The following is a 12238-nucleotide window of genomic DNA, read 5'->3' on the forward strand; positions in this document are numbered from 1 at the left end:
TTAAAATTGTTTTAACTTGTGAATACAGTACTTCATTGTTCTTAAGAGTATTAGTCTTTTGAACTGAACAATTTTCACTATGTACCATAACACTCACAGCCTTTCTCCACTATTTAAAATACTGTATTTGGAATTTTAGAACTGTGAACAATTTCTGGGCTGCGTCTGTGACCTGTGGAGAAGGTAAGGATGGCAGCAAGGAGAGAAGGAGAGGTGAATGGGGAGAAAGAAGATGCCTGAGGCCTACAGCATTTGAACACTGACTCTCCAGCTATAATGCTCCCTGTCTTACTGCCCAGCATGGGAAGTGTAACTACAGCCAGCCGGGAGCTTTTAGATCCATTTGTTAGACAGGTGATGTGACATCATACACACTGAAAGCAGGGACTGAAGTGTGAACAAATCCAGGGACATGAAGGATCAACATAATTAACTGAAATGAGAAACACAATCAGAAAAAAAAAGCCGTATTTGAAATCTTTGCACTGATACTCAGTGCAGCATTTAATTTCAAGTCTTATACAGTCAGAATACTTTGCACCTTTTCCAAGAATGTTTACCTTCACTTTGTAAAATGCTGTCATATCTCAAGATCAAACTAGGGAAATAGGTCATACAACAACACTAGCAATTCTTGTGGGGCATTTTCCTTTGCTACTGTTGCCTGTTTTCAGATGACTGTCTGTTCAGAGATGTTGCACTGTAGAGAAGATATTTTGTAAAACTGCATCATAATCCTATTAAATACAAACAAGTAGAAGCTCAGAAAATTAACTGGTCAGTTTAGAATGGGTGGTTGAAATGGAAAAAACCAGAGCAAAGATTAAAATGAAAACTAGCTAAAGCAATTTTCAGTACTTCAACAACACTGAGACAGAGAGGAAACTTCTGTTTATGTAACTCAAATAAATCATAGAAATAGTTTTATTTTTAGCAAGCAAATGTGGCTGATCGCAAAAACATGTATTAATGGAATGTCTTCTAGACACAGGACAGGCTTTGAGAACCATACCCAGAAAATTATCACTGATGGAGCTGAAAAGGGTCTTTCAGAAAACAATTTACAATGCTTCTGTCTCTCTGCATCCATGACACTGCAGTTCCAGGCAGAGGAAAACACAGCTTTGACAATCTTTAGTGGCAGACATGACATGACATAGGTCAGATGCAGAGCCACTATCCAGAAGATTCCAGCAGATGCCTCCAGTTTCTCTTACACATCTGGAAAAAGAGCCAGTGGTCTCTGAAGGGACAGTGTGTCTGCCACCAATTTCTTCCTGTGCCTTCTGGGATTCATGTCATTGATACTAAAATAATAGAGTTGGATGAACACAAGAGACATATTTCATCTCCAGCATGGTGCTCTGGGCCAAAAACTGAATTTTTATGTTTTATCAACTATTTCTAATATCCTTTCACAAAATAATTTGAGCCTATGCATAGTGAAAACTAATTCTTCATTACCTCTATTCTTCAAAAAAAATCCCAAATAGGTTATTCTTCTCATCACTTTGTGTGGGTTATTTTTCCCATTGTGCTTTGTGTTCATTATAAAACATCTGAAAGAGAATTGGAATTCTTTTTAGGGGAAACAATTTTGTTCTGGTAACAAACTTTGTTCTAAAACATGAAGAGGAGTCCGAGGGAAACCTTCAGCTAATGAGCATTAGAAGCATTACAGAAACATCTAAGAACCTTGCAGGAATGGAAAAAGCAGAGATACTAGAGACCACACTAGGACCATGGCAGCTGTGTGATTAATCACTCATAAAGGCTGAAAAGGCAGGAGTGGCTGAAGATTACAACTGAGACAGAAGAAGCTAAAATACTCAAACCTGGTGGGGAAGCGAATAACACAATTCTGCATGAAGTTACACTCATGCCTCACTGCGCTCAGTGCTCAATTCCAGCACTGCTGGGATTTTATTGTTGTAGGTTTTATTCCCCACTCTAATTATAATGAATAAGGTAATGATTAATACTGTAAAGCAGTGTGATATTCAGTTCTGACACAACATCAGCATGTGGGTCCCTAAATCTGTCAGTGAGGGGCATAGTAAAATACAAGAGATCGAATAGACTGAAATAAAAAGGATAAATTAAAACTTTAGAAATTGAATCAAAAGCAAAACCAGTGATACTACACAGATTTATTACATTGTGCTTTTGAACAACTAACTTGTAAGGCCTTCTCTGGCTGATCCCAGGTTTAGAGGAGGTTAATCAAAATGATTGGGGACCTTTCCATATATGCTGCAGGCCCTATGTTTCATTCCACAGGATATTGCTAAGCAACAGTTTGGGAACTACTACTCCATTTGGAGTAAGAAATCTCTTTTTGATAGAGGTTATGTAAGGCCGGACTTTGCAGACCAAGACTTAATACCCCCAAAGATGTGCGTCCCATCGCAAAAATACTAATTTCTTTTACTAACATTTTTATCATTCTTGAATTAATTTTATCTCTTTTCCCCAACTTCACACAGACTTCTTCTCATGTTTTCCCATTCCTTCCAAGAACGTTTGCCTGGATGCTAATGAGCAATTCTATCCCTTCTATTCTTGGGTTACTAGAGTGGTCTTTGAACAAAAGACTCCTTCTAGTTGGGCAATTCTGTAACAGTTTTATTTCAAAAAAACATCCAAAACATCCAAAAAACCCCATCTATTTCCATCTCTTCAGAAAATGTCTCAACCTAAAATAAAGCAAAATATCGTACCTGTTGTAGACAGCTATGAGCTATGAAGATATATGTTAGGAAAACTAATGAAGCTACATGTAGTGGTCTGAAAATCACACCTCAGCGAACACCTGTAGAATCTGGCACTAAAGATAGATAACTATATGGCTCTTCACTACCATAATTAAACCTCTGTACCATGCTTATTGAAAAAAGATTGAAAAGCCTTTGAAAATACCAGTAAATCCTCAGAAAATATGAGCAACTAGAATATAACCTCACCTATGAACTCATGCCCCAGTATTTCAGACTGGGCTTTGCATGTCTGTCTTTTGTTGAAAGAGTTCTTTCTGAGATACCATGGAGAGAGTAAAAAAGTGAGAAAAATCAGGAAGCACTCTCAAAATGTTTTGCTCACTTTGTCATGTACCCCACTTATTTTAGTATCTTTAAACATGCTGTGAAATGCACTGTCTCACATGTCACATTTAAGTCTCTGAGAAAATCCAAAACCCCTGTTTGTCCAGTGCCCCAGAACATCAACCCAGCCCTCAGTACCAATGTTACAGAAATAGCAAAAGCTTTTTAAAATATCACTCTTCCTCCAGGTCCAGGGTATCCTTCAACTTCTCAAGCTATACATTTCCACAACCAGCATGTCCTGCAGCTATTACTTTGGTATTCTTTTATGTCACCAGCATTTAAATGCATTTTTGAGTAATGCAGCAGTTTTTAAGATGCAAATGTCATTTCAATGGTTTGTGGCAAGGGAGTCAGGAACCACTGTAAGTCCCGGGAAAAATTATATGGATATTCCTCTTCACTGCCTCCACACATCAATTCCATCCCACCCCCTAGACCCTTCAGCCACCACCCCAGGCACAAGGCAGACTGGTTGGATCTCACCAGGGAAACTGCCTGGGCCACTGTGGCAACAGGACACCCTGCAGATCACTCTTTCCTGCTTGCTATGGATACTGATCCTCTTCTATATGGATCTTCTATGGATGACTATCCATACAACACCCTCTGGGAAAAATAAACCAAAAGCCCAGCTTACAGCGCATTAAACACCAGCAAAGGCGGCCTGCATTTCCTCAGCAGCAAAGAAAAGGTGGGCCACTGGCCACACAACACTTAAGCAAGAAATTTTCACGAGGGTTTATGCATCTGTGATCAAAAAGCACCATAAAACTGGTGCATGGGGTGACCAAAATATTACTAGTGAAACAATCAGACTTAGACGTTCAGGCAGTCTGTGATTTTATAAGTTACCAGCAAGGGGCTTGTCCTGCTTCTGCACCATGTGCAGTGATAGGGAGTTCCTCTGCAGTCCTTAATGGTCTAATACATGGGCAATAGAACATGTTTCATAACTGCAGAGCTCTTCTGACCTACCCTGGGGCTGTTTTTCAGGAATGGGTCATTTGTGACTACATGAGCTGGCACTGGCCATCTGTTATTGCTGTACATGATTCTAGGTCTCTTCTTTAAACACAGTATCATCAGTTTGTTAACTGAGGAGAAGAAATTGTGTGAGAGGAGGACATCTAGTGATGAGATATATATTTACATGCTTAGCTGTTTTCATGTACAGCTGACCTGGAGCACCAGTGAGTTACAGAGGATTATAAGAGTTTCAAGTGTGCAAGCGTGCAGCTGACAGTGCTGGAAAATAGTAGACCTGGGGATTTAACAGGACAGCATCCAAAACAGCAAAACATCCAAAACAATAGCAACAGAAATTCAACCACATAATTCTGAATCAGCCTTTGTGAACTTAAATGTTGCTAAGACTTAGTGATATTGCCATATTTTTCACCATTAGTGATCTCATCTCCAAATCTGGATTTATAGGGGCCTTAATCACAACACACTTCTGCAGAATGACCCTTACAATAATGATACTCTTAGCAAAAAAGGCTTCCCATTGCACTTCAAAGATGCTCAGCAGCAACTCTGAAATATAACAATGGTTTTCCTTTTAACTTCTTTTCTTAAATGCTTTTTAAAATTCTCCCAAAAGCAATAATTATAACATCTCAAACTGATAAAAATCAAAGCTGTTATTCTGCATTGTAGCTTGCTTCAACTAAGTTTCATCAGTGAAGCACAAGGAATTCAAACCTTTTTACATTTTTCAGAATAAAACAAAGCCATTAAGGTAAAATAATAGAAAATTAAGCAAAAGAGACAGTTAATGATTTTCAAGGAAAAATATGTTATCAAATATATGTGTTAAATAAGGAGCAATATCTTTTTAAAGCCATAGAAAAACTTGAGAAGGACAGATGTTTGCTTTTTGTTGTTGCTGTTGTTTGTTTTTATCTTGTTTTTTCAGCCTGAAACTAGTTGCACCAGTAAATTTATAGATACATATTGAACAGGCTAGTTTTCCTACTGTACTGTAATGGTATGACTAGCATGTCCCATAAAATTCACTTTCACAGACAAGGATACAGAAAGATTATCTTTGAAAGATATTGCCAAAAATGAACTTTCATTTTGAAGAAAAACAGAGTTGTTTGTGGAGATTGCTCCCTTCAGTAAGATGTATAACAAAGAAAACCCCCACAGATGAGATGGCTTCTGATTTCAATTCTTGTACATATATACGTGGAAAAATTCCTCCATAACTCAAATTGTGAGCATTTCAGAGATAAATTATGTCACAGGGTACATTCAGAAGGATTAAAACATTTGTGCAAATCATATTATTTAATCATATCCCTTTAGACTGTAATACAATAGTTTGTTCTAGTATTTAAAATTGGCTTTTTGTAAGAATAGTTTATATTGGCAAGCCCTATGCAGTACAAACACTATAAAACAAGATATTGATGGAATTTATCAGAAGTAATAGAAAATGAATTTACCTGCTATTTACTTTGAGAGTTACCTGATTATTGCTATAGCTGCAGACATCCATGAAAGATAATTCTCAGTATTTCAGTGCCAACTTAACCCTACTGAGAAATAAGATATGCTGAGAGCACTGCTTCAGTCCTCTTCATAAGAACCATAAGCTAGTGGAATATTCCTCAGGTGTTTTCCACAGCCTCTTAGAAAATCTGTGTATTAATCACAGTACTGAAATGACTGTGTTTTTTGTGCAAATAATTCTATATTGCCTGGATGGAGCTGTGGAAAGCTCTTTTATTTATCAAACTAGGGAAAAAAAAAACCAAACACACAAACAAACTTTATTCATTTCACGTATTTGCCTTGCTTCCTCTATTTCGATTATTTACACAATTCAGACATCTTTCTTTAAGGATCTGAAGGTGCTGACCTAGAACTGGGAACAGAGGAATTGAGCGAAGGCAAGTCCTAGCAGGGCTGAGCTGGTTGGGTAGAGCAGGGCAGGACAAGAAGAGCACAAACCTGATGCTGAGCAGCATTGTCAGTAGTGCCATTGATTACAACAATATGGTAGTGCTTATGACTGAATTTCTGGATCAGCTTGAATTGCAACAGAGTGAACAAATACAAAGCTGTTTGCTTTTCAACTCATTATTTATCAAATTTTTGCTGCTTTTAATCACTGTCTTCATATTCAGAATGTCTACTACTCACATTTAACTGGAAGATAAATGTTTGTTGTACTTTATTTCAAGTCATACACTGAAAGAATAAAAAAATTTATCTTCAGTAGAAATTAGGTCAGAAAAAAAATCAAACACCACCTTCTTTCATCACATTGCAGAGCCCAAATAATGTATTTTTCTCAATTTATGCTACTGGAATTTATAAACCTGGAGACTGTCTGAAGAAATTCTTTAGGAAATCAATTTAATTCTCTGCTATTGCCTATTGTTGCATTTCCTCAATAATTAACATTGGAATACAAAGTATGTAACAGTTTTATATATAGAGAAAATTCCTCTAAATTTAATCTAAACAACTAAAATTCTTTCATTTCAGCTGCTATAGTCCACTGGAGTTGTCGACATCCAGAATACTGAGCAACTTTTTAAGGAAAAGTAATGCTAGGTGCCTGGCAATCTTATTATCATAAATTACTCTTATACTCCATTGATTATTTAAATAACACCCTGTTTCCCTTACACATTGACAACTCCTTTCAGGAAGAAGGAAAGTTTTTCTGTCATGCAGAAAATTTTCATTCCAAAGTTTTCTAAACAAAATTGGCATTGACATTGCTGTGATTATTACAGTCAAGCTTCTGATTTTTTAATATTTTCAACCTGACAGATTTATTTCTTCTCAAATAAAAAAAAAAATCCTTCTTAGAATAAAAATATATAGCTTCCTTATATTTTCTGATTCAGAAAATTACCAGGTGCCAAGCTGTGAACATAAGGAAATTGAAGACCCTTGAGGGTGACCTTAAGAACCACAAAGGTGGGGAATTGTGATATAGTGGTTTAGGCAATTTCATTGCAGCTGCTTGGTTCTTGAAAAATGAGAAATGGGTTTTCTATTACTAAATATAATGAATTCCCTTTCTGTCCTGTCACAAATTGTCAAACTTCATTAATGAGAAGAAAAATGTGGCACATACATATATAAAAAGTAATATGAATATACATATTTAAAATGAAGAAATGCTGCATATTGCTACAGGAGGATTCTAACTCTGCATCAGATATTGCATAAATCTTTGTAAAAAAGATATTTCAAAATTAGCCAACATTGCAATATAATGCCACTTCAAAACCTTCAGAGCAATTTGCTATTATTTGCAAAAAAATGCCTACATCTTTTTCAGGTGCATAGATGCAGCTCAGTGGCTGTATTTCAGGATAATACTTAAATAACATTTACCTTAAAAGCTGTGAGTATCCGATGGAACAAGACACCTTCTTTTATAGTTTAGTTTAAATACTTTACTGTATGGGGGTGTAAAACATCCCATCATTTAATAAAATTATTTGCACTTTTGTCATTTCCACGGCATTAAATTAATTGTGGTTCATTTTGATTTTGAGGACAGTAGCTCTATCCTTTGAGGACAGTAATAGCTGACTTTTATTCTCCTATACAATATATTAATGAATGTATGGTCAATAGGAAATGCTCAGATTTTGTTTGATAATCCCTGTAAAATACTTACCATTTAATTTGGAGTTACAGCAATAATAAAACTGAAGAAATCCACTTCATTTTTCTTCAAATTTCAGAAAAATTTGAAGAAATTCTTCAAATCCACTTCAAATTTCCATTTACCCCCAGCCTTAAGCCTGGCCTTTGGTAGTTAGACTGCTCTGGGAATGAAGGGGACCACTGGGATCATGCAAGGTCCCCACATCCACATCCAGCTCAATGAACCCAGAGGACACCCTCAAGGACAAAATCAGATCTCTTATTTTATAGACAGGATGAGATACTCCATGACCCACAACCCTTTCTGGCACAGGTCCAAGCTTATATTTCTCCACTCTTTTGAGACTTAATTATATCAAAACTTTCCAGAATGTAAAGTAGTATTTTGTCAATTAGTAGTAGCAAGATTTCTACAAATACAGAAATTAAATGTGTCGTATACTTCTATGATCCTTGTTGACACACAAAATACAGCAGATTTCCTCTATACAAAATTGTGCTCAAAAGGAGGAAAACAAGATAAAGACGCTGGAAGTCATTGAGTAACTTGAATGTATCTAATGTCATAGCAGGAAAAAATGCTGCACAGCAATTCAAACTATTGTGCTGATAGGAAACCTGAAACTGCAAGCTCTGAACCAGAGGCAGCAGAGAAGTCTGACCATTTGTAAAAGAGTTTTCTCTTTGCTGGAGTAGACTAACACAGCTTATTTGCAATATGTGCTCCAAAGCCCTGCAGTCCCAGGTCTTGTGTCACCGTATTCTGGTCACGTCCGCTACTCCGATAGACCCTGCTCACAGAGCGCCAGCTCTTGAGGCTCGCTGAAAGTATCTGAAAGTGAGGACTTGTTTCTTTCCAAGCTGTTCTGCAATCACAGACTCCACAGGAGGTTGTGTCCCTGTATCTAACCTCTTTACTCACTACCCAAATCCTCCACAACATTAATTAGATTGATGCTGTATTAGAAAGGATTTTTCTTCTTGCCTTCTCTGCAGTTGCCTCAGAAGTGTCAAATCTACATCAAACCTGATCACTGGATGTGCTCCATGGCCTCCCTCAGGGCTCCTGAGGTCCATCTGTCCTCAGCCTGCACATCCAACCTTCCTTCCAGTGGAAACCAAGGCAGAACAGGCACGGCAGGGAGTTGTTCAAATGCACCCAGCTGTTAGTTGTGTGCAAAGTCAGCGCAGCAGCCTCACCATTTAAACATAGCCAAAGGGTCTTTGCAAATTACTTATCCCTGAGAAATTTTGCTCTACTACTTCTCCCTCTGTTGTGTGCTTAGAGTATTACTCTGTCCCATTTATGCAGGGCATGCTCATTTCTGTTGCTTACTTAGCAAGCCTGAATTTGAGGCAGCTTAGAAAATCTGGTAAAGTTTTCATTTCTGGAAATTAAACCCAAAACAGAATATTTGCATATAGTAATAAAGAGGAAATCAAAATTTCAGTTCTGAAGAGAAAGATTATTCCATCTTCCCAAAGTATGCAGCAGTCTGTTGCTACCTGTGTCCATATTCAACCTTACAATGCTCTTTTAAACAAAGTAGGCTTTATCTAAATAAATGTGAATTTTGGTAGTGTGTTTAATGTCAGTTATTTTTCACAGATGGCTAGCCATATTTTAGACATCACACAAACAAATGCAATTACAGAAATTTGAAAAAGGGAAGAACCAGTAAATGCAGTTCAAGTCACCAGTAACTCTGCTAAAATGAGCAGAATTAAAAGGTAGTGATTTTGGGATCTATTAGGAGTAAAGGATTTTTTTCTTTGGGTGAATATCCTTATGAAACCAAAGAGGAATCACTATTAATTTTTAAAACTCTCTATTGTTTGGTCCTTCTGGTTTTCTTGTAATTATGAAACTTGAATTAGTCCTTTTAACTAAAGACATCAGCTGAGAGCCTCACCTGGTGTAATATCACAGAATAAAATCAGTCAAACATTACCACTTATCAATATTGGGGGAATTAGATCTACTTACATTATGATTATAAAGTGTCTGTACAGCCTCTGTCTTGCAAGCAGTTGTCTGCACAGAAACAGCGACATCAGCAGCCCTGTCAGTGGCAAAGAGATTTTCAGGTTTTTCAGCGTTATCTGCAGAGACCTCTAGTGGGAAAGAGCAGTAAGATTTCCATTTCTTCCCAGACCAAAAAAAATCCCACTTCATTTTTCTAACTAATCTGCTCATTCATCTGCGGTCTGAACAAACCTCTGCTTTTTGGCATAATTCAAAGATGAGGGAAAAAGAAGCACCAGTCGATGAGCAGAAGCTGCCCTTAGCAGGACAGAGATCACTTTGTGATACACAGGAGAATCTCCCCAGCTGGGACTCTCCTGATAGCCCATCCCACCGTGGTCTCATCTTCAGAGGCACCCACAGATCCCAAGCCATTTCAGCTACTCCCTGTCTGGTCACACTTGACCTGTGGTAATGCACACACATTTATTTGCACACCTGGTGCTCAGTCCAGCCACTGGCACCAGGAGCATACACCCCTGTGGCCATGGTCCTATTCCAGGGGCTGACACTGCTTCTCAGTCACCCTGGTACCTGCAGTGGCTGGCACAAAGACACAGGGGCAATCCTGACCCATGATGTGACTCCAGTCACTGCCATCCAGATCCTCCCAAATCCCACTCCCTCATACCAAATGGAGAATCCTTCATCCAGGAGAAGTGTAAGAAAGGGTTTTAGTAAGAAGACAGACTAATGAGGAGCAGGTCATAGCCAGAGAAGTGCACATGCAACCAGACCTCTTATTCCATCCTGCTTTCCCCAATCTCATTCCTCCCAAAATCATCTAAATCTCTCCCTTTCCTCACCTTTGGTTTGTCTCCTAAGCACCCCATAATAAGTCCTTTGCAGTCCCAAAATGCACTGCCTTGTTTCCCATAATGTGCCCTGTTTTCCTGGGTAACAGCTCAAAAGGTGCCCCAGAAGTGACTCATCACAATGTGTGTCATCCTAGCACAGCGGGGTTGAGGCTTTCCTGGGGCTGCCCAGGGAGGGACCAGGCAGGGTGTCCCCTACTCTGAATCCACAGTTTGGGGTCCTGACTGCTGTTGAGTATCCATGTACTCCTCTGGGCTTGTGGACGCTGGCTCTTGATGGGCTTATGGCTCCTGTGAGGGCCTGGGAGCAACCCGGCAGGATAATTTTTGGAGTCTCCTCCACCCACCTCTTTCTGCTACTTTGTGGGTAAGCACAAGGAGTTTCTACAATGTAACCTAAAGAACAATACATTTAAGATTTGATTATGTTTATAATGACTTGTAAATTGTTATGCTCTACACTCCCATGAACAGCTCAAAGGTCATCTCTAAATGATTTTATACACTCCACATCTTCCACTTGGCAACCAAAGTACAGTGAAAAGTAACATCACTTTACTGTACAGAGATGAGAACATGTTGGGGCAGCCTGAAGCAATAAATTCCTTCGCTCTACATAAAAACAATGGTGTCAGCAAAGCTATAACTGGCAAAAACATTAGCATAATCATTAACATGAGAATGTATAGAATAGCTTTGCATAAGATTCAAAGATAGTAAGTCAATAAATAAATAAATAAATAAATTATACTGCTGTACTTATTTAAATTGTATTTCGTGTTTCCTAGGGGCATGGACACAAATTGAATAACACTGACTGACAGATGACAGGTTGTTTTCATAGAATTATGAAAACAATCTTCTACAAAATACTGTTTACTACAGAAAAAGTAGCGCTTGAACTAAAAGCTGATGGTCACTTTTTCTCTTTTGTCAAATTTCTCATGTTTAACAATCCCAGTCAAACACAGCTAAAAATTAAGCAAGTAGTGTGAATGCAGAATTATAAATATTAAATAAATTTTTTATCAAGTAGTATGCTAAAAGTACAGAAGACTGACCTGACCCCATTTTCTGTGGATTTCCATGGCAATGAAAGAAAAAAAATTAGCTCTTTTTATCAACGTATTATATAAGCTTGGGGTATCATGGATAAGAGTTCTACACAATATAAACAGCAATGCACGACCAATAAACTACCTCAGAACTCCCAGGCTGTATTTTAGCTGTTATAATAAGTAGATATGTAGGCACACAATTTGTGGTGATTGGGAGTGGGGCTAAGGCCAAGCCTCATCCCCAATGGGCTACAGCTGTGCAGGACAGGTGACCAGCATTGAGGCTAATGAGACATGGAGTGCCCAGGTGCACAGGTCAGTGACAAAGGGGTACAGAGGGCACACAGGTGTAAGGCATGTAAGATGAAGGGTATAAAAGGTTGTACTGAAGAGTAATAAAATACTAATGCTTGAATCAGTTTGGTGTCAGTTGTGCCTTCACCTCTGTCATCTGGGGACCCTGGTGTCATTCCAAGGTGATTTCAGTAGATGAATGTGGAACTAAGAGCAGTAAGATAGTGGGGCCCAGCAGAACTGAGCCATGCGAGAGCCTGAAGAACCGAGTGGGAAACTTTCAAACAAGGACACTAC

At 38.3% G+C, this 12238-nt stretch overlaps 1 long non-coding RNA gene across 1 annotated transcript; it reads right to left on the reverse strand.

Annotated features, from left to right (window-relative positions):
- Window positions 1-935: 935 nt before the first annotated feature.
- LOC135443171 (uncharacterized) lies at window positions 936-11786 on the reverse strand. Its single transcript, XR_010438857.1, has 4 exons — window positions 11651-11786; window positions 9736-9811; window positions 1465-1559; window positions 936-1307 (listed from the first exon to the last, which is right to left on the reverse strand). It is a non-coding gene; the product is annotated as an uncharacterized LOC135443171 (long non-coding RNA).
- Between the last annotated feature and the right edge of the window lie 452 nt (window positions 11787-12238).

This window comes from Zonotrichia leucophrys, chromosome 2 (genome assembly GCF_028769735.1).
Source record: "Zonotrichia leucophrys gambelii isolate GWCS_2022_RI chromosome 2, RI_Zleu_2.0, whole genome shotgun sequence".
Lineage (NCBI taxonomy): Eukaryota > Metazoa > Chordata > Aves > Passeriformes > Passerellidae > Zonotrichia > Zonotrichia leucophrys.